The sequence below is a fragment of the Artibeus jamaicensis genome, unplaced genomic scaffold (genome assembly GCF_021234435.1).
Source record: "Artibeus jamaicensis isolate MK-2021 breed Jamaican fruit bat unplaced genomic scaffold, CSHL_Jam_final contig_797, whole genome shotgun sequence".
NCBI classification, from domain to species: domain Eukaryota; kingdom Metazoa; phylum Chordata; class Mammalia; order Chiroptera; family Phyllostomidae; genus Artibeus; species Artibeus jamaicensis.
Genome location: NW_026521977.1, coordinates 16,356,594 through 16,379,490, shown reverse-complemented (window position 1 = coordinate 16,379,490; position 22,897 = coordinate 16,356,594). Strand labels below are relative to the sequence as shown.

At 39.0% G+C, this 22,897-nt stretch overlaps 1 protein-coding gene across 1 annotated transcript in view; it reads left to right on the top strand.

Annotated features, from left to right (window-relative positions):
* The window catches only part of KCNA4 (potassium voltage-gated channel subfamily A member 4), a 300,918-nt gene that overhangs the window by 264,478 nt on the left and 13,543 nt on the right, over positions 1-22,897 (top strand). Inside the window, exon 5 of the mRNA XM_037126670.2 lies at positions 16,226-16,345. The gene's annotated coding sequence lies outside the window, so the exon portion shown is untranslated. The remainder of the gene's footprint in view (positions 1-16,225; positions 16,346-22,897) is intronic.

Genomic DNA, 22,897 nt, shown 5'->3' with positions numbered 1-22,897 from the left:
CAAAGGGATTCTTATATATTTTCAGAAAGTTATGTTCCAGTCATTTATTTACTGGCAAAGCAACAGACAAAGCCCCACTTATCCTATTACAAATTATCTATGAAAAGGAGAGAGTCATATACTTTATGTACCTTTCCCATGGAATAATATAAAATGACAGGCAAAAAGCATTTAAGGAAACTCTACTGAAAACATGGGTACAAAGCAGAGGAGCCCAGTATGTAGCAGCCACTAATGGCAACTTCATCCAGCGAATTCGGTGGATGTGCTGACCCAAGGCACTGCAAAAACCCTTATGAACTGGCTTCCTTAAGTGTGGATGTATTCAACTCAACTATCACAAACTCTTCCCAGATGAATCTTCACGCTGGGGATCTGACTTAGTAAGTCTAAGAATAACAACCATGACAAATGACAATAACTAATACCTTGCATTTATTTTGAAATTTTACCAAGTACTGTTATCTTTATTATGTAATTTGATTTTTACAAAAGCCCTACTATGATGGTAAGAAAGTGATCATTCTTACCCTGACTTTGTGGACAAGGAAAGCAAGAATCACCACAGTGTCTGTGGTCATCAAACAGGCCCATTTTAAAGAACTAGTGACTTTAATTGTCTCAGCTTTGAAACGACACTATTTTCTCAGCTTTGTTGCTAAACAATTCTTCACAGCACAGTTTTCTCTCGCATACTATTTGGACTTCAGCTAACCCACGTACTTTCTGGGAACCTTCCCAGATCTTTGAACATATATAGTAAAAGCAGAGGATTCACATATTGATTCTTCGCTGTTACAAATTTAATGGTAGGAAATCTTCCATGTGGCTTCATTTCAGATTAGTTCAAGGGTAACCACAAAACCAAGAACATCAATTGGAAAGTTCAACAAATAACTTTACAGTAGCAGCTCTAGCTTTCACTGTAAATAGACCTAGAATGGACAGTTGCTATTTTTGCCACCACATGAGGAGAATTCATTTAAAAAGACATTGAGTGTCTGAATTGCTTAGGTTTGTGTTTAGAGTCCCCTAGATTTCTTGGGTACATTACTCAACATAAATGACCTCTTCCCCCTTTTTTAAAGTTTTTTTTGAGTTGGGCTTCATTCACTTGTTTTCAAAAGTTCCTGATTTATACAGAAATTACATCAAGTCAGGGAATAACTAATTTATAAGATAAAACACAGATTCCTTTTGAAGGAATTCCTGAATTCCTTCAAAAGTTCAGAATATTTGTAACAAAGGGGCTGGTCATGGTAATAGCATAATTTTACCACTAACATCAGTTATCAGTCATACAAACATCAGTCATATCTCTCAGTAGCCACATCTAACCTTGTTTCCTATTAAAAGTGTCCAGTAGGGATCATTCTGTGAGAACAGAATGGAATTTGCTCTGCTCATCTGCAAGTTTTGTAATTCCTAAAACAGGATTTCCATGAAGAGGGCTGCTGTGAACCCATAATGGCTCTCATAGAAGATAATCGCAGTGTATCAATTTACAGTTGTAACCAGAAGAAGTTCCTGTCTGTTGAAGATAAAATGCGTTAAGTCACAGAATGTTATGTAACAGTACACTAAGCCCAGATAATGAAGGGCTGTACTATCTGCTCAGAAATGTTGCCAGTGCTCTGGGTTCTTTCACTTGAGACAGATAAACATTTGATTCATTTACTGGGCTTGTTAGATGAGTGATTGCATCCAGTACCACCAGAGGCTCTTTCAGTGACTGTCAGCCAGCAGGCGGAGGCAGATGGAAGCAGATCTCAGGGCTCCTTGGGATTTTTGCTGACCTGCTCCGGGACCTGATGCTGCTAAAAGCCAGCCTTGGCCACGCACAGCCAGGCCCAGCAGAGGCAGCCACAAACTGTGGATTGCTTTGTAGCCCCAAACAGGTTGCTTAGGCCTGGTTGCAAGAAGTATCTGAAATCAGCCTGCCCCAAAGTCCCTCTTAAGAGGCCCCAGACCCAACACACCTAAGTAGCCAGCTTCAAAAAACATCAGAGCAGGATCCAATTAGCTTCATAAGTGGCACAGCCAAAGGGAGGTCTCAGCAGCACCAAACCCTGCCAGGGTGAGTCCTGCTTCATGTAGTTGGCACCCGCACAGCAGCTTGCACACTGTGGTCTGAGTCAGTCCTCACAGCCAGCCAGCCTGAGGGGCTACCCTAGGCACTATGGGCCAATAACAATCAAAGTCAATTACAATAGGTGGGCCCACATAACCCACCCAGAGGACATTACTGGAGCATGCAGCTCAGCTGATCATGTGGTCAAGGAGACTGTGGCACTAAGTCCCATAGGACACCTACTACATAAGGCCACCCTTCCAAGATTGGAAGTCCTAGCCTATCTACTTATATAGAAAGAAATGCCAAGACTCAGCCAAAACACAGAAAGACAAAGAGACATGCTCCAAATAAAACAACAGGAGAAATCGCCAGAGAAAAAGAGCTAAATGAAATGGAGGCACACAATTTCAACAGATATAGAGTTTAAAAAATGGTTTTAAGGATGCTCAAGGAGCTTAGTAAGAACTGCAACAGCATGAAAAAGGACATAGAAACCATAAAAAAGAACTAATCAGAAATTAGGAATACAATATCTGAAATAAAGAATATACTTGAAGGAATAAATAGCAGGTTGGAGAAAGCAGAGGATCAAATCAGCGATTTAGAAGACAAGGTAGCAGAAAACACCCGATCAGAGCATCAAAAAGAAAAAAGAATTTTAAGAAATGAGGATAGTTTAAGGGACCTTTGGGACAACATGAAGTGTAACAACATCCACATCATAGGGGTACCAGAATCAGAAGAAAGAAAGCAAGGAATTGAGAACCTATTTGAAATAATAATGACTGAAAACTTCCCTAACTGGTGAAGGAATAAGACATGCAAGTCCAGGAAGTGCAGAGAGTCCCAAACAAGATGAACCCAAAGAGGCCCACACCAAGACACAGCATAATTAAAATGGCAAATGTTAAAGACAAACATAGAATCTTAAAAACTTCAAGAGAAAGACAGTTAGTTACCAACGAGGAAGCTCCCATAAGATGAACAGATAATCAATCTTTCAACATTTCAGGCCAGAAGGGAATGGTATGAAATATTCAAAATGATAAAAAACAAGGATCTACAATCAAACCTACTTTATCCATCAAATGTATCATTTAAAATTGAAGTAGAATCAAAGAGCTTGCCAGACAAGAAAAAGCTAAAGGAGTTTGTTATCACCAAATCAGTATTAGAAGAAATGTTAAAGGATCTTTTTCAAGAAGAATACAAGGAGGGGGAGGAAGAGGAACATAGTTATAAAGAATAAAATGGCAATAAATATGTACCTATCAATAATGGCCTTATATGAAAATGGCTTAAATGTCTAATTAAAATACATAAAGTAACAGTATGGATCAGAAAACAAGACTCATATATATGCTATCTACAAGAGACCCACCACAAACAAAATATACATACAGAATAAAAGTTAAGAGATGGAAGAAGATACTTCATGCAAAAGGAAATAAAGAATAAAAGCTGTAGTACTAATATTTATATCTGACAAAGTAAACATTAAAACAAAGTCTATAGTGAGAGATAAAGGAGGACACTAAATAATGATAAAAGGAGCAATCTAACAAGGGGATATAACCCTTGAAAACATTTATGTACCCAACATAGGAACACTTTATAAAATATATAAAGCAAACCTTGATGAACATTAAGGGAGAGATTGACAGTAATACAGTCACAGGAGGGGATTTTAACACCCCATTGGCATCAATGGATAGATAATCTTTCATACAGGAAAGTGTCTATACTGCCCAAAGCAATCTGTAGATTGAACACAATTCTTATCAAGATTACCAATGGTGTATTTCACAGAAGTAGAACAAATACCCTAAAAATTTCAATGGAAACACAAAATAGCCAAATAGTTACAGCAATCTTGAGAAAGAAGAACAAAATTGGAGGAATCATGCGACCTGATGTCAAACTACTACAAGGCTATAATAATCAAAATGGCATAATACTGGCATAAAAACAGGCATATATCATTAGATCAATGGAGCAGAATAGAGACTCCAGAAATAAACCCCCAGCTTTACGGTCAACTAATGATTGACAAAGAAGGTGAAAACATGCAACGGGGTAAAGATAGTCTAGTGAACAAATGTTAGATTCTGACATCCAAACTGAGGGACTATTACCTGAATTGAAATAACTTATGAATGACTTTGAAAAGATCACTAAGTGCTTTTGGTGGAAAAGTAGGTATTTTCTAGTGCACGCCATCCCTGGTTATCTGATACTATGGAGTTTTGCCTTTAATTGACTATGAGATATTTTACAAGGTTTTACAATGTAAATTGGAGTTAACTGGTAGCAATTCAAGTGAATCTTTTTCATAGACATGCAAATGAGAGCTGTCTACTGTGGGAACAATTCATTTTCCTTTCCCCCTTCATTCTTGTAGTAAGCCAGTTTTACATCTACTTATAAATTATTTATACCTCTGTATAAATTCATTTTAGTATTTGATATTACTTATACATAATTTGGGTTTTTTTGAATGATTGGAACACCTGACTGGTTCCCTGTTAGTTAGTGAGTTAATATAATATTTGACATACGTTCATTTTATCTTTACATGAGAGTCTTGATTTTAGCTTTTTAAAAAAATACCCCTTAATACCCATAATAGAAAAAAGATATAACTGTAAGAGTTTAAAGCAGTAGAATTGATATGACCTGGTATCAAATATGGGCATCAAGAGAGAGGGGGGATAACGGGAGAGAAAAGAGGAAGGGTCATCAAGGAACGTGTATAAAGAACCCAAGGACAAAGGCAAAAGGAGGTAGGAATTAGAGTGGGAGGTGGGGGGTGGGGGGGAAAATGAAGATGACTGTATTTAAAGAACAATAAAAAAACTAGAAGTTTTAAATTATAAAAATAAATAAATTGCATTAAACCATATCAAATTGTCCAGCTAGGGTTTTTTTTTTTTTTTACTTTTTTTTGGTTATTTATTTTTAAAGGTTTTTAAAATTTCTATTTAGTTATTTTTCAAGTACAGTTTTTTGTCTATTTCTCCCATCCCAGCCCACCCCACCCCATGTTCCCCACCTCTCTCCCATTTCCTCCCCCCCTAGTCCTCATCCCTGTGTCCTTCATACTTGTTCCTTCAAATCCCTCCCCTTTTTCCCCCTTAAATTCCCTCCACTCTCCCCTCTGGTCATTGTCCCCTTGTTCTCTATTTCAGTGTCTTTGTTTTTTTTGATTCTGAAAAAGTTGTGAACATGTAAACCACATTTATTTTTATCTCATCAGATTATATGTAAGTTATAAATATATTATTGGTTTATTTTAATAGAATGACACTGTTTTGTGAATAGATTTTTTTCAATCATATTATATTTGTATCATCCATGTTCTTGTACATGGCTTTGCTGATACATTTTCATTGTGGAGAAATTTTCTGTTTTATAAATTTTTGGCAATTTATTTATCTATTCTACTGTTGATGGACATTCCGATTGCTGAGAGATTGTGTGATAGTGAAAAATTCTGTAATGAACTTAATTGTACTTGTTTATTGGCCATATGTATATGCCTTTCTGTTGAAAATATAGAAGTGGAATTCTTGTGTGATAGTTATACACAAATTCAATTTTAGAAGTTAATGACAAATAATATAAAAAAATAAATGCTGTACTTCATATTTTCAAATGCCAAAAAAAAAGCCATAAAGATGCTGTTGAAGTCTGTGTCCAGAGCCCTGGGTGGCTGATTTCTCATAAACCAGAATAGGGTATGCAGGATGAAGAAGTTTAGGTGTCGTTGGGGAAGAAGAGCTATTCTTTCTTTTATGAATATTGAGTTTGAGAGGAGGTTGCAATATCCTGCTGAAAACATCCAGCCAACTCTTTAAACAAGATATGATTGGAGCTCTCGAGAAAGGTCAAGGGTAGAGGCATCAAACTGCAAATTGTCTGCATAGAGGCGGCCTGTAGAATAGTTGATACCGTTGAGAAACGAAGTAAAGGGAGGAGCTGAGGGTGGAGCCTGGGGGTCACCCACATGTAGGGACCGGATGATAAATTCAGGCAGCAGAACAAGCTACATGGTGAAATGTTTGCTAGTTTTTTTTCGGGATTAGGAGCTCTTTTAATCCCCCCTCTGTTTCTCTGAGAATTTTGTTTTAAACCTCATAGCCTTACTTCTGTCTACACCTCTTTCCTTCAATCATATACTCTGGCCCCCAGCTTTCCAATATTAATTTCTCTTCCATGATAATCTGAAGTCTGTCTGTCAGATCACTTGATAATCATCAAAGATTCAAGTGTGAGCCACAAAGCTGCCATTTTAAGCTGTGCCACTAAGCACAAGTGAATTAACTTCTCTGAGCATCTGTTTTCTCATATGACAAAAGCTGACAATTATGCCCTCTCACAATTATGTAATTGTGAGAAATGAGGGAGATGATGTGAGGTGGTGTGTAGCACAGCACTGGCCATAGAGTGAATGTTCTTTGAATCTAAGTCTGAATTGCCAAATAAGCTGCCCTATGATGGCATGATCTATCCATAGCTTTTGCCTATAGCCTGAAGATTTAGTTATACCGCATTTATTGGGGGAGACTTACTTATTACAATGAAAAATTATGCTTTTTTTTCTATTCTAGGAGAATTAACTTTTCTGTGAATTGCATTTCCTTCTTTCTTTCTTTGTTTTCTTTCTTTGTTTGGCCTTAGTGTATGTTGGGAAGCATTTCCCCCCCTTGTTTATGCCTCATTATTTATGCCTTGTTTTTTACATATTGGCATATTGCATGATAGGCTGTCTTAAGCTTATAAACACAGACCTCAAAAACACCAGGAAAGTATGGTGTTGTAAAACTAGAGTTTAATCAAATGCATTACTTTAGTTTAATGTGACCCTTTATATCTTTTCTTCCAAATTCCATACTGTAGGAAGCATATGTGGATTGCTCTAAGAGTTCAAGAATGATTAGGTCATTTATTCTCTGCCTCTCTCGCCATCTGCTTTTTTTTGTTATTTTTTATTCATCAACTTTTCTCAAACACATATTTGTAATTGAGAGGTTTTGTAGTCCATTATGTGCATTTTAGTGGCTGTTGAGTTCACATGAGACTTTCCTTAGGAATCAGCCTGAAAATAATGCTTCTTTATTTTTATCTCCAAGACACCCAACCCAATTGGAGGGGGAAAAGAACTGTGTCTGTGGGATTCTGTTAAATTTCCATCCCTTCTCTTATCGTTCCATCAGGATCAAACAGATTTCACATATTGGCAGCCACACAGAGCAGAGACCAAATCAGATGAATATGGGAAGCTATGATAAAAGAGAGTTTTATAGAAAGGAAATAAAGATCTAACAGGCAAGCTGGCTGGCAGTTGAAGAAAAGTGCTACTGTCATTATTAAAGAATATACTGCCAAGGCTTAGAAAACATAATATAAAGGATTGCCAGTGGACTCAATGTTGGGTGACTCATTTGTTTTGTCCTACTGTAGAATGGAGAGCAAAGAGCCTTTTTAGAAAAAGTGTTAATAATAATAAGGTATAAAGTAAAACACTTCAATAATTGTTGAGATATGCCAGACCCTTAGTTTGTGTCAGAATTATGCTGAGCAACCTGGCATCCATTCGTCTAATCCTAACGAAGCTCTATGAGGCAGGGGTGGAGGAAGGGGAGCCAGCATCAGCCCCATTGCACAGGAAAGAAAACTAAGCCCAGAAATGTTAGGCAAATGTCCAAGATGTATACCTGGTAAGCACAAGAGCCAATATTTGGCCCTGACTGGTGTGGCTCAGTGGATTGAGTGCCGACCTGCGAACTAAAAGATCACCAGTTCAATTCTCAGTCAGAGCATATGCCTGGGATGTGGGCCAGGTCCCTAGTTGGAGGTGTGTGAGAGGCAACCAAGTGATGTTTCTCTCACTCATTGATGTTTCCCTCTCTTTCTCCTCCCCTTACCTTCTCTCTTAAAATAAAGAAATAAAAATTTTTAAAAAGAAACATAATTTGTTATTAAAAAAAGAGCCAATATTTCAATCTAGGCTGTTTGGCACAAAGATTACCCCCAATCATTCTGCTAAAAAGTTCATGCTACTTTTTTAAGTATCCAGTTACTTTACTTATGAACAATTCTATCCAATTAGGATACAAAGTTGAAGAAAACCAGTGTAACAATTAGAAATAGGTTATGCCATTAGTGAATTTATTAAATAATGTGGTTTAAAATTTTTATTTTAGTTATACATTTCATTATATTTTTAAGGTACTAATATAATTCCATGTTCTTCAGATAATCAGCCTAGTATAAGTCTAACAATGTATACTGGTTACTTATAGATGGAGTGCAATCAGAAATATTAAGTAGATCTTTTCCTCCCTCCCTTCCTTTCCTTTCCCTTCCTTCCTTCCTTCCTTCCTTCCTTCCTTCCTTCCTTCCTTCCTTCCTTCCTTCCTTCTTTATTTTCTTTTCTTCATTTAATAAATATTTATTGAATACTTATTAAGTTCTGGCAATGGAGTAACAAGAAGCTTCCTATACTCAAAAAGCTTTCATTCTAAAAAAATGAAACAAAATAGTAAGCAAATACAGATATTTCAGAAAATGATCAATGGCATGGAAATCATAAAGCAGAACTCTGTGTTGGGGACTGGGAGGTGGGCTTTTTTTTTAGAATAGGTGGGCATGAAAGAACCCGTGACATTTGGCCCTGTGACCTGAATGACAAGGAGGGGCCAACTGCCCCAAGGACTGAGGTCTGGCCTCCCAGGCAGAAGGAACAGAGAGGACAGAGACCCTGAGAATGGAAAGAGCTTGGTGTAGTTAAAAACCGAAGGCAGGTATGACTGGGCCATGGTAAGAGTGAAAGAGAGCAGCAGCAGCTGAGGTCTGTGATGGGAGTTAGCCTCATTACTTAAGACCTGTGGGTCCACCAGGAGGTTGGACATTGTTCTCAATACCTGGGGAAGTCATTTAATAAACAGGGTGGTGATGTGATATGATTTAAGTTTAAAAAGATAACTCTGATGAAAGGAGAAAACTTAGGAGGACAAGAGTAGAACTGTGTGGGCTGTGGGGTGGTGCACATAAGGAGTCTTGTAGAGTGATATAGACTAGTGATGGTGGTTGCCAGGTACAAGACCACTCAGTTTGGGATGCTCTGGGGGCAACTTTACTCACAACTCCCCCCATCCACCATGGATGAAAGTGAAACTACCAAGATATGATCTGCTTGGGGAGAAGTGGCCAATCTCTCAGAGGAGAAAGGCCAAGAACCCCTTCCTCAATGGCTTTTATTGGGTTGTAATACGCAGGAATACAAGTGACAAGGATCAAACAGTAGGTAACATTTCAGAGAAATCTGAGGGCTTAGTCTGAGTCAGAGTCTCTCAGGTAAGGGACTTGCAGAAACTTTGGGAGACATACTCATTTCCTGCTTGGACCCTTATCATATAAATGAAAGCACTCTTAGCAAAGCAGGCTTCACAGGACTTTTAGCAACTCTTTCTTATGCCAGATCACCTCGGATCCCCCTCTAGCTGGCAAGGGGCTGCACTGCCTCCCCCATCACAGGTTTTTAGGCTTAAGTGGATGAGAGCCAGGAAGCGCTTCTCCCAGATGTAAATGGGAACTTGGGCTATGTCAGAATAGCCGGTGGCAGGGGTGAGAGTCCATTACTCCCTCTTTGTTGCAGCTCCCTGAGTCCTTTCACAATGGCCTTCCAAGTGATTGTGTCTGGCTTAGGTTGCCCCTCCTCTGAGGGGTCTTACCCATCATGGACTTTCCAACCATACATTGAGGGCAGGGGGATGAAGCAGAAGCAGCACTGCTACCAGAGACAAGCTTTGTCTCCTAAGTGGCTCACATTCTGGAGGTCACTCACTCAGTCCTAGCCATGGGGGGCAGTTACAACTCCTGAAACAAGTCAGAGCGGTTCCCACCAGGATGCTCTTTCTAAGGGGTAAAGGGGTAAAACATGGTAGGTAAGCAACTAAGTGTCCACTTTAGATGAAGTAATAGGGGGTGAGAAAAAGAGGTATCAGATTTAAGAAGTGAGGAAGTAAATAACTGACACATCCTATATAATTTATAGACATTATGGTTTGTTACGACAAGATTTTCTCATGGCTATACCAGTCTGCCAAGGTCCCCATTTCATTTTCCTCTGAGTCCCACACAGATGTCACAGCTGAGGCCAATAACATTGTTTTCATTCCCCTTTCCCCTACCCCTGTTGCAGGCTCAACACCACCCAAGGTCTAAGGCAACTTAGAGGTGAGAACCTCAGAAGATCTAGATCTGTGATTTGATGCTAAAGCACACTTTTAATAAAAGAGGCTCGTATGTTCTTTAGAGGTTGGGAAAGATCGATGTTTAAAAATGAACTATCATCCATATAATAGAATATGATTTAGCACGAAAAAGAAATAAACTATCAAGCCATGAACAAACAGGCAAGAACTGTGAATGAATATTACTAAATGAAAGAAAGCTAATCTGAAAACACTACCTACTGTACGATACCACCTACATGATGTTCTGTAAAAGGTAAAACTATAGAGACAAAGGATCGGTGATTGCCAGAGGTGGAAGGAGGGAGAGAGATGAACAGGCAGAACAGAGAGGATTCTGAAGGCAACAAAAACCATCTGCATGCTATTATAATCATGGATATATGTCATTATATATTTGTCCAAACCCATGGAGTAGGTGAACCCTAATGTCAAGAGTGAACCCTATGCCAACTATGGAGTTTGGGTGATAGATGAGTGTAGGTTCATCCTCGGTACAAAATATACTCTGGTCAGTGATGTTGATAACAATGGAGGCTATGCATGTGTGATAGACAGCTGGGGGCATGTGGGAAATCTCTGTACCTCCCTCCGAATCTTGTTTAAATCTAAAACTATGCTAAAAACATCTTTAAAATGAACTATCACAACTCTGTTTTTTAATGATAAAACCAAAGCAAAATAGTAAAATGTATTCATTTTGCTAAAGAATGGGTCTTAGGAGCAATTTTATTTTATTTGAGATAAGGGGTTGTGCATTGATTGCTCCTAGAAGATCATTTCAAAACCATTTCTATCATGTGCCTACAACATGCATAGCACAACATTTAGGATTTAGAAAAGACAACAGAAAAAGTGAGATTTTTTTTCTTTCTTGTAATTAGTATTATCCTCACTTAGCACAGTACCCTAAAGTTTGACTATATTATTTTTGCAAATAGGTTCAACTTGTCAGGCCAGTCAAACTTTATTCTACCACCTTCCGTGTATTCTGCTTATTCTGAAGCTAAACTGTTCCCAGATTTCAGTATCACGGAGCCTATAGGAGCAAGGCTGAATTTATTTGATAATCCCCTCCAAATTCAGCTAATTAAATAGAAAAATGTTAGTAAAATTAAGCATTTGTTCCTATAGTTAAAAGTTTACTTGAACAGCATTTTTCTCTTTTTTGGACTGGTGGTTTTGGCATTGTAAATCTGCCTTCCAAATTCACCCACAAACACGTTTCTGTGGAAACAGAGCCACAAATAGAAGCAGTGGTTATTGATTTTCTTCTGGGGCTACCACCTGGTTGCTGCAAAACCCTGGAGAGCATGTGCTAATTTCCATGTATATTTGATCTCCTTTTTTCCCCCCTTCATCCCATCCCTACCCACAGGGTCTAAAATAAAACAGGCCTATCTATTATTTATCAAAAGGCTAGTAAATTTGTTGAATAATGAAGTCTGACCTCTGCTGGTTTAGTAACGTCTCCTGTGTGTGGCCTCTCCTATGCCCGGTGTTATTCTGTTTGTTGGGACCCCACCCAGGCTTGGGCAGCTTGAGTCGGGCCCTGGTGCTGCATCCAAGGTGCTCCTTCTTATGCTCCCCAGTGCTCCCAGCCTCTGCAAACTTTGCTCACTCTGATCTGCTCTTGTCTAGGCCCTCCACCTGCTTGTCACACCTCTCAGCTCTTGTCTTGGGTACCTCCTACACATCTAACTGATTGCACTTCTTCCTTTAAGAAGTCTTTCCTGACCCATTCTTTAGGCTAGGATAAATGTCCCTATTGAATATTTCTGTAGCTCCTATAAATGTTGATAATAATAGACTCAACTGCACATTAGAAGCTTACAGAAGGCTTAGGTTAAACAGAAAAAGATTGGCATCGTGTATTAGTTTTCTGTGGATACTATAAAAAAGTACTACAACTTTGGCAATTCAACCAATAAACAAAATTTGTTCTTTCACAGTTGTGGAGGTCAGAAATTCAACATCAACATGCCTCGCCTCTAGGGGTGATTCGTCTCTTGCCTCTCCCAGCTTCGGGTGGCTGTTGGCAATCTTCGGCTTGAGACCACGTCACTCCGATGGCTGCCGCCACTGTGCCTTCTCTGGTCTGTGGTCTCTCACGTATTTCTCTTATGAGGACACTTGTCATTGAATGATCCAGGATGCTTAGTTAATTCTTAGTTAATTACATATGCAAAGACCTTTTGTCCAAACAAGGTAGTACTTATAGATCCTGAGGATCTGGCACCTAAACAATACAAGGAAAAGCAGCCATTGATAATGAGGATAAAGAGGATAATGAAGATAATGACTTGAGGACAGAGAGCTATTCAGACTAGTGTCCTTACCTTGGTGGGCCATGTCATGCTCCTTCCCACATCAGCGACTTCACTCCTGCTGGTGTGTTCGTTTGAGAGACTCTTGCTATCCTATCTTACCTCTCTTTAAAGTTCAGCTCAAGTTTAACCTCCCCTGCAAAGCCTGCTATGAACAGTAGTGTAGATAATAAAAGTAGCTAACATTTATCAAGAGCTTTCCACTTGCCAGGCATAGTACAAAGAACATTAATTTCCCCACTGATAACCCACTGTTCTTTCTTCTTTTGGACTTGTTATAACATTTATATTTGTACCACCATAAATACTATTTAATTATATACTGTCAGATGTATTAATTGTAGGCTATGCATGTAGCCTATATATAAATTCCTTATAATACATACCACGTACGTGCTGTTTTACTACTACCACTACTACTAAGGCTAATGTTTATTAGAATACTTGCCATGGGGCAGGAGCTGAGCGATGTACTCGGATTATTACTTTTAATCCTCAGAGCAATTTTTCAACATGTGTACTTCCTTTATTCTTACTTTTCAGATGAACAAAATGAATTTTACAGCTAATTGTCCATGGTCTATAGGTGATGAAATCAGAATTTGAACCAAAATTATCTAACTTCAGAAACCACTAAAATGTATATATCTTCTCTATTTTTTGCTATATCTTGTAGGGGTCTGCCTTAACTTCCCATGCTTTTAGGTAGACCTGGAGCTTCTTAAGGCCATACTTCCGCTTTCTATTATCGTCTATTATGATGCCGAGTCCTTGAAATAAAGTTTCATCATGTCTTGTTTTTGAACACACTATGATGTTAAAGAGTTCTTTAGCCAGGGGCTATAGGTTTGGTCTCCTTAGCAAGCAGGTAATATCTCTAAAGTCTGTTGCAGTGCAGATGTAAACTGATTGAGAGATTCAGCTCAAAATGCAAAAACTACTCCTTTACCTCACCTCTTGTCATGAGCGTATATCCATGGTATAGTCTTTCCTATAAGTCAGCTGTGGAACTGCTCGGCTACCTGCAGGCTGAGCAGTCCATCAAGCACACAGTAACTATGCTGTTCAATCAGCTTTTATTGAATGCAGGTTCACTCAAAATAGAACATCAATGTACATTAATATCCTACTCACACTCTAACAATCTAAGAGAAAGATAACGCACACACACAGAGCCATCAATGGGGGACAATGAACCCAAGTCCCAGAGTCTCAGTCTGCACATCTGGGAGGCAGCATGGTGGGCAAGGAAGTTGTCAGCATCTTGCAAGGAAGGATCTCTAGAGCCAGATGGGCAGCAGGGAAGATGAATTTCTCAGTCCAGCAGGGCAGAGCCTCCAGAGGCTGATGCCAAGGAATATGAGCCTGGTGTGGAGCCGGTTCCACACCAGGCTCACACCAAGTTCCTCTGGTGTGTGGAACTTGGGTCTCTCAGCAGTGGTCTGGCCCTGCCTCAATTATACCTTAAAAGTGGTGGACTCCAGTCTTCTGGGTCCTTTTAATAAGTGTCTAGGCACCCCTGAGGGTAAGTGGGGAATTTTTTCCAGAGCCTATCTGTGGGTGGTCCCATACTGCAAACACAGCTGTTCTGATTTCCTGTGCAGATATCTTAGGTGTGTCTCCTTGTCAAATGTATCTGCTCTAACTTAGGTAGTTTCTCTCTTGAACCAAGGTGTCATGGCTGACTGGCAGCCATCTTGGTTGACATGAGTGACTCCGCTTTGTTTTATATACTTTATGCTACCTTGATCAGACCAATGCTATTTTATTGGTCCTTATTCCATATCACTGGCCCCTCTTTTTAAGTCTGTCCCCATCACAGGTAGGGAGTCACAAATATGGACACAAATTATTTTCTTTCTTGATAGTATAAAGGTCATTAAATTACATATTTAGCATTAATAGCGTCAGTAGAAGGCTGAGCATGGAATGAGATATAGACTCTGAACGTTGTGACAACCCTCTTCAAGCTCTAAATTCAGGAAGAGAATTATAGGGTCACGCAAGAATTTCCAGGGCTGCTTTGTTTGCTATTCTTCAACAACAAAACCTCTGTCCTTCCAGAACCATGTCTGAAAAAACTATAATCTGGTAAGTTTTCCTTGTCGTTAATTTCACTCATTACAAGGAAAAGAAGATAACAGTGTTAAAACAACTGTTTTTTTCCCCTCAAAACACCCTCAATCAGTTTTCTAGTTTACATCAGTTTAGCTAGAAACCAGCAGAGTTATAGATTTTAACGCAACACAGAAAAACACCATTCAGTTTTTTCCACGTTTGATTTTTGCTTACTTGGTTAATATTCATTTTGTTTAGAGACAATTGTATTCTTTTTCCTGTACAAAAACAGAATTTTGTAAGAAAAAATTTTCTCTTTATGTCAATGAAATTATGAAAATGCTTAAATATTATATTAAGAAATATTAAAAGTTTTTGTTAAAATTACCAAACCAACCTGGCAAATCAAAAAGTGAATCCTTCTGCTCTAGAAATGTTTACTTTGTCAACTGGATTTTAGAAATAAAACACCTACTTTTTTTACAGTGGTCACTCATTTTTAAATGGTGGTAGCAATAGGCAATTGTTATTTGTGAGGGCTCATCAGGTGAGAAGCAGGTCTCGAAATTGTGTATCTTTTTCTTATTTGGTCTTCACAACAGTTTTATGAAGAAGCCACTACTTTCATGTCCCATGAACTGTTAAGAATACTAAAAAAATCAGAGAAGTTATGTCATTTCCCAAAGTCATATAGCCAGTAAGGTGTACTGCTAAGTGTACTGGCCTCTCCAACAATAATGCTAACACTTTATGAATAAACTTTTATAAAACTGACAGTATTTGTGCGACTCTTCTTGTTGGAACTGGAAAGCATTATGCTGAGTGAAATAGGCCAGGCATTGAAGGACAAATACCATATGATCTCACCTTTAACAGGAAGCTAAATAACAAAATAAACAAGCAAATAGAATAAAAACAAAGACACTAAAATAGAGAACAAGTGGGCAGCGACCAGAGGGGGAGAGGGAAGGGAATTTAAGGGGAAAAACGAGGAGGGATTTTGAAGAACAAGTATGAAAGACACAGGGATGAGTTCTGTGGGGGGGGGGGGGGATGGAAGGGAGGTGGGGAGACGGGGCGGAGGGGGGGTTGGGATGGGAGAAATTGATAAAAGAAAACTGTACTTGAAAAATAACTCAATAAATTAAAAAAAATAAAAAAATAAAAACAAATGTTAAAGCTAAAAAAACAAAAAAAAAACAAACAAAAAAAACTGACAGTATGATGCTGCTGAATGTTATCTGAGCCCTTTGCTCCTGGAAAGCAATGATGGTTAAGAAATCCTCCTACCGTTTAAGGACCACTCCGTGCTGGTGTATTTTGAGATAAGACCCACTTTCATCTTTCCTACTCTTCATAAATTCCAGGATGACTTTCTTGCTCACTTGACTTTAAAAACCCACAGGCCCTTTCCCTGTTCTTTGAGAATTCCTCATTGATAAATATTCTCCCTCTTCTGAGAGTTGACGTAAAGTAACCTCCTCATCTGGTGCATTTGTCTTTTGCAGTTTGGTGCTGTCACTCAGATGGGACCGGACCTCCCCCTGGATCTCTGTCCACCCCACCCAGGCACCGAGACCATCGGAGCCCTTCAAGCTCCATTCCTAGTGGTGACCAATGACTCAGTGGTGAGTCTGACTCCTGGTTCTGTGCTATGGACTCTTGTCCATTGGTACCATGTTAGTGTTTGATTTTTGCACTTTCTGGATACATGCTTGATTTATGGTTCCAGCTTTTTTTTTTTTTTTGGCGGTGGGTTGGTCTGACCATTTGGTGGCCTCTGTAAAGGAATTGATTTGTGGAGATCTTGTCTCTGTCAGGTGAAAGACTACAGATGTTCTGATTTGATAGTATTGTCTGTTTGTCAGTTTGTCTATTTTGAATAGAAATCAATTAAGTCCTTGTACCCACTAGGAAGACATGAGGTAGACAGTGAGTTTTGTATTTCTGTGTTTTTACTTGACCTGTGACAGGAGTTTTAGAATTGAAGGTATACAGTTTTTCTCTCTCTTTGTCCGTATGCTTCTGTCATTGACAAGCCTTGCTTCTCATTGTGTGAATGTATGATAGTTTCCCTGCCTCTGTGTGGCAATGACCAAATCTGATTATGAAGATCTCTGTAAGGTGTTGTGTTCTGATTGGCTTACAGGTAAATTATTACATGCATACATTGAATATGCCTAAAATTCTCAGACATTAAGGAAATTGAACTACTCAGACTATCAGTGTGCTAGATTTTAAGAGTATCCTTCAAAAACCCAGTTAGAAATGTTTTACAATTTCAAGTTTACATAATTTAGGTAAATCTTTGACAAATAGAGTTGTTTAATATTTTCATTTAATGAAAACAGCTATGTTTTCTCTGATTTATCAACATTAAGTATAATATACACATAGATTTTCACTGTATTGCATATTCCAAGGTAATACTCACTTCCATCTTTCACATGACTCCCATTGGTTTCCACGGTGAGTTTTTTGCTTATCTGCCTCCGTAAAACCACAGGCCCCCTTCCTTTTGTTTGAGACTTTCCGTGTTAATACGTGTCTGCCATATCGTAGTGCTCAAATAAAATCTTCTACTCAATTGCCCTGCTCATTTTATCTTTCACGTAACTTGTCCAATTCTCACAACAACCTTATAAAGTAGTATCCATATTCTCATTTTGCGATGAGAGCATTATATCCAGAAGACTTAAGAAACTTAATCAAGACCATATATCAAGTAATGGATAGATATTTGCTGGTTTTAGAGGCTTTACTCTTAACCTGTAGTCTCTATGTCACCCTAAACAAGTGAAATTATTCTTTATGTACATTACATTCAATTTAGAAATGAAATATTTAATAACTTCTGAGTTGGAGAGGAGAGTATGTTATAGTTTTCTTTAAGCTTAAGCTACAGAGACAAAGTTCATCACTCTCTTGAGCAGAAGAAATCAGTTGTGGTATTTTTAAATATATTTTATTGATTATGCCATTATAGTTGTCCCATTCCCCTCATTCATTCCAATCCACCCTGCACACCCCTCCCCCACCATCCTTTAGTTCATGTCCATGTGTCACGAGTTCTTTAGATTCTATATTTCCCCTACTACTCTTGCCCTCCCCCCTGTCTATTTTCTGCCCACCATCTATGCTACTCATTCTTTGTACCTTCTCCCCCCTTCCCCTTCTCCCACTCCCCTGTTGCTAACCCTCCATGTGGTCTCCATTTCTATGGTTTTGCTCCTGATCTAGCTGTCCTCTCAGTCTGCTTTTGTTTTAGGTGTGGTTGTTAATAACTGTGAGTTTGCTGTTTTTTCACTGTTCATCTTTTTTATCTTCTTTTTCTTGGATAAGTCCCTTTAACATTTCATATAATAAGGGCTTGGTGATGATGAGCTCCTTGAATTTGATCTTATCTGAGAAGCACTTTATCTGCCCTTCCATTCTAAATGAAAGCTTTGCTGGATAGATCAATCTTGGTTGTAGGTCTTTGGATTTCATGATTTGGTGCCATGTCCTCAAATGCCACATCCTCTTCCAACCATGTTGTCTGACAAGGTCTGGGCATGGAGGATTTGAGTTCAAGGAATTCGTCTCCCCGGAGGAGAACGTGGCATCCAAATTGGGTTAACAATTGGCTGTCTTATTTTAATTATTTTACTCTTGCTACTGAATACAGACATTGAACTGTACTTACTTATTCCTGTGAAAGTCACCCAAGAGGAGGGAACAGTTCAGGGGAAAACATTAGTCTTCCCCATGAAACTGCCTGAAAGGATGGAAAAATCTCCAGATTCCCCTCTCCCTTATACAAGGGAGTACGACAGCCAGGGTAATATAATTATTAACCATAAAGGAAAACATGTCAAGTTGTATAAATTACCCTGGTTTGAGCAACTTAAAGCGATCAGGACTGCCATGGTGTACCAGAAATAAGAAAAACAAGTTACATGTTTGTCTGGGTGATCAAAAGGTGGTAGGATTGTTAGACACTTATATTTCAGGTTCATTGATTCGCATAATTCCTATGAAGTTGTACAAAATAATTTCTTGACCAGAGAACAAAGTTCCCTCTAATGAAATAGTCCCTGAATGTTTAAAAGTTGTTGGAGTAACAGCCCCTCCTTTACCTTGAATAAAAATATATATCAATTAGACAGGCAAAGAAACAACAAAAGCTGGCTAGTTATTACAAACTAAACACGTAGAAACAGTTACTAAAGAGTCAGAGTTTATAGTACACAGAGAAACATTTTAGACAGAAAAGGATAGATAGCTAAATTAGATATCACAAAGGCCTTATAATGAATTTCCTATTACCTCTACTCAATCTAGCGTATCCTTTTGCCCCATGATAAATTCTGAGAAACTTTAATATACAATTAAGACATTCAAATTCTGTACATACAGCTATTTTTAATTGTCTGATTTATGGCTCTCCTGGTCAAAATAATCTTTGTTTATTATAACTGAATCTATGGGAACTTCCGTATTTTTCCTGGTTACCTTTGTATTGATTTTTTTGCTTAACTGATCATGCTATACTGAAAATGTTAATCACTACCTAAAATGAAAATATAAAAACCTGCTTGTACTTGCAATAAATGGAACAGAGTTTCACTGTCCTTTGAGGTGTGATTACCCATCGTCTGTTACCCATCGCTGATGCCTTACCCACCTTTGGGATCTCTGGACCCTGCTGCAGCTGGACCCTGGCAATTTGGAATACTTCTTTCTAGCCCCTTCTTGCCTGTAAGGTCTCTTTTGAGAAATCAGCTGACAGTCTGATGGGAACTCCTTTGTAGGTGACTATCCCCTTATCTCTTGCTGCTTTTAGGATTTTCTCCTTCATTTTAATCTTGGCTAATGTAATTATGATGTACCTTGGTGTGTTCCTTCTTGGGTCCCACTTCTTTGGGACTCTCTGAGCTTCCTGGATTTCCTGGAAGTCTATTTCCTTTGCCAGAATGGGGAAGTTCTCTTTTATTATTTGTTCAAATAAGTTTTCCACTTGTGGCTGTTCCTCTTCCCCTTTTGGTACCCCTATAATTTGGATGTTGGAATGTTTAAAGATGTCCTGGAGGTTCCTAAGCCTTTCCTCATTTTTTTGAATTATTGTCTCTTCATTCTTTTCTATTTGGTCATTTTTTTTCTTCCTTCTGGTCCACTCCCTTGATTTGAGTCCCAGTTTTCTTTCCATCACTGTTGGTTTCCTGTGCACTTCCCTTCATTTCGCTTAGTTTAGCCTTCATTTGTTCATCTAATTTGTGACTAAAATTAACTAGTTCTGTGAGCATCCTGATCACCAGTGTCTTGAACTGTGCATCTGATAGGTTGGCTATCTCTTGGTCGCTTGAAAGTATTGGCTCTGGGGCTTTGAGCTATTCTTCTTGAACCATAATGTTCTGGTCTGTTTGCACCTGTTACATATGAGGGGCTGAGCCTTAGGAATTCACCATGGTGGGGCCACCCAGTTGCTGGGTTATGAAGATGTATGTGGGGGTGGGGTCAGAGAAAGGCAATGGCGTCTGTTCCGCTCTCTCTCGGATTTCGGTCCCCTCTGCTGCTTCTTGCAAGCAAATTGGGCCCTTCTGGTGCTGGTTCCTGAATGTGTGGGCTTGTGCACCCTCCAGAAACTTGTGGGTCTCTCCAACGAACTCTCTTTGAGTCTGGGAGCTTCTCCCGGCACCTCGACCCCTGAAAGTTTTTCCAATTGGTGTTTTTAGGTTTTATTTACCATTGCTGGGGCCCTGGGTTGTCCGATCTCTATCAATGCTCACTCCTTTGCTTGGTTTATCTGGGCGCAAATGTGCAACCCCGCTCCACCAGCCGCTGACTCTACCCCTCTTACAGGTCTGGCTGAATGGTTCCTTGTTGTCAGACTTCCGTACAGTTCAATTTTCTGTCTGGTTTGGTTGCGTTTTTGTTACTTAAACTTTGATTTCTTTAAACTTGGTTGTGTGAGGAGGCACAGTGTTTCCACCTACGCCTCCATCTTGGCCGGAAGTCCAGGTGTGGTATTAAATATATCGCTCATACAGGGACTCTGTGGAGATAAGTTTGAAGCACACAGCCAGACCATCAACTGTGTATACTGTAGTGGTGACAGAAGACCGTGTGAATTGGAGATACCTTGAAAGATTGTACCAAATACTTTGACTGGGTCCTGGACAGAAGAAACCACCTTAGATTATCACATACCAAACCCACTCCTCTGTATATTGATTTTAAATTATGGTTATTATTTAATATAATTTTAATTGTTTATAAAGTTAGGTGTAATACCCCTGCTAAGAAGCCCTAGTTCCCTTGCATTTTTCACTAAGTGTCTCTTTGCAAACACTGTAGCTTTCTTGTCTAAATATTTCTCCAACATACTCCTAAAACACAATGAACTTTTAATCTCTGGTTTAGTCCACTATTTAATGTTTGTTTTCTGCTGAGGGAATCTGAACAAATAAAACAGTAGGCAATGAAGATGTTACTTCAAAGAGTGGCCCTTACATTGTTGGCAGTGTAGTATTCTAAGATGTTTGCTAGGATTCTCTGCCTCATAGATGCTGCTCTTGTGCTTGACATAACATGTGTACATGTAGCTATTCTAAGGTGAAAGGGGTGGTTTGATCTTGCCTTAAAAATAATTTTAATTTGGGTCCAGTCAATTTTGCTGCACCCTTATTTAAATGATCTGCTTTTAAGCATGGAAGATTTAGTATATCTAGTAAGTGTGGGGAAAGCCATAATGTCTTAAAGAAACCTGCTGTGGTTTAGAAAACTGCATGAACAATTCCCATCTGCAGATGGTTATATATTACCTAGCTATTTTTAGATACATATATTTTTTGATGCGTTTCTCACAGTAGCCTCTGGGTGCATTTTGCAGAATTGAGTAAATAGCTCTCCCATTATTGCTTACACACAACACAGAAGACAACATTAACACGGGATGCATTCACATCGGTCAGCACCTATTCACAAGCAGACAAATACACAGGTGCGGATACCTTTCACCCAGTGTTTATCAGCTGAGATTATTATGTCTTAAAAACAAGAATCTTAAGTACTTAACATAAATCAGGGAGTGACTTCTTTGTTCAGGGATAATGGCTTGTTTCTTATGTGCCTATAAGCTTTACAGGAGGCTAGGAAATGCTTATACTCTGAAAATGGAATTATTAGCTGTGAAATACAGAGCAAAAAACCAGACATAGCATATTGCAAAATTTCAGTGTAGCATTATCTCCTAGTCAGCTGCAACTCAGTTGTAAAATAGTTTACATAATCTCTAATGTGGAATATGTAATGTAAGTATTTAAAAATATACTAGATAGGATGCTGAGAAGATGTTTTATAAGTAAGAGTAGCGTGAATTTACTAAGATCTTAAAACCACTTGGCATATTGCTGTTAGAGTTAACACACTGGACTTATATTGGTCCCTGTTTGGAACAGCTCATTCCACCCAGACACAGATGAGTACCTTTCCTTTGGAGGACACACATGACTTGACCAGTTAAGCTGGTAATGTGAGTGTCCTGGTTTAAAAAGATGAGCTAAATCAATCAGATTTCTCTTAGAAAATTTTTTAAGATTTTATTTATTTATCTAGAGGGGAAGGGAAGGAGAGAGTGAGAGAAACACCTATGTATGGTTGCCTTTTGTGTGTCCCCTGCTGGGAAGTGGCCTGCAGGGAACCGGCCTGCAACCCCGGCATGTGCCCTGACTGGGAATCGAACTGCGATTGTCTGGTTCACAGGCCCGTGCTCAATCCACTGAGCTACACCAGCCAGGGCCTCTTAGAAATTTTAAAGCATGTGAGGGACCTTTAAATTGAAAGAGCATGTAATAGGGGGGCTAAGTTAGCCATTATGGGGCTACGTGCATGGAGATGTTATAGAAAAGCAGAAATGCATTGCCGAGAAAGACCATGAATGACTAATTCTCTGGTTTTGCTAAATCTTGGTTCTTCATTTCTTTTCTGGACTCTGGTAAGATCTGACGATACTCTTACCTTCAGCCCACTGTTGTATATGAGCTCGCTTGAAGTGTTTTCTATTACCTGCTACAAAAGAACCCTTAATGAAACAGAAGTTTAACAGAGCTCAGCACATCCAGGCTTTTGGAAGAATGGGCTGGGCCAGAACAAGGAGAAGTACATTTTACACATCAGGACACCTGAGAATAGCAATCATC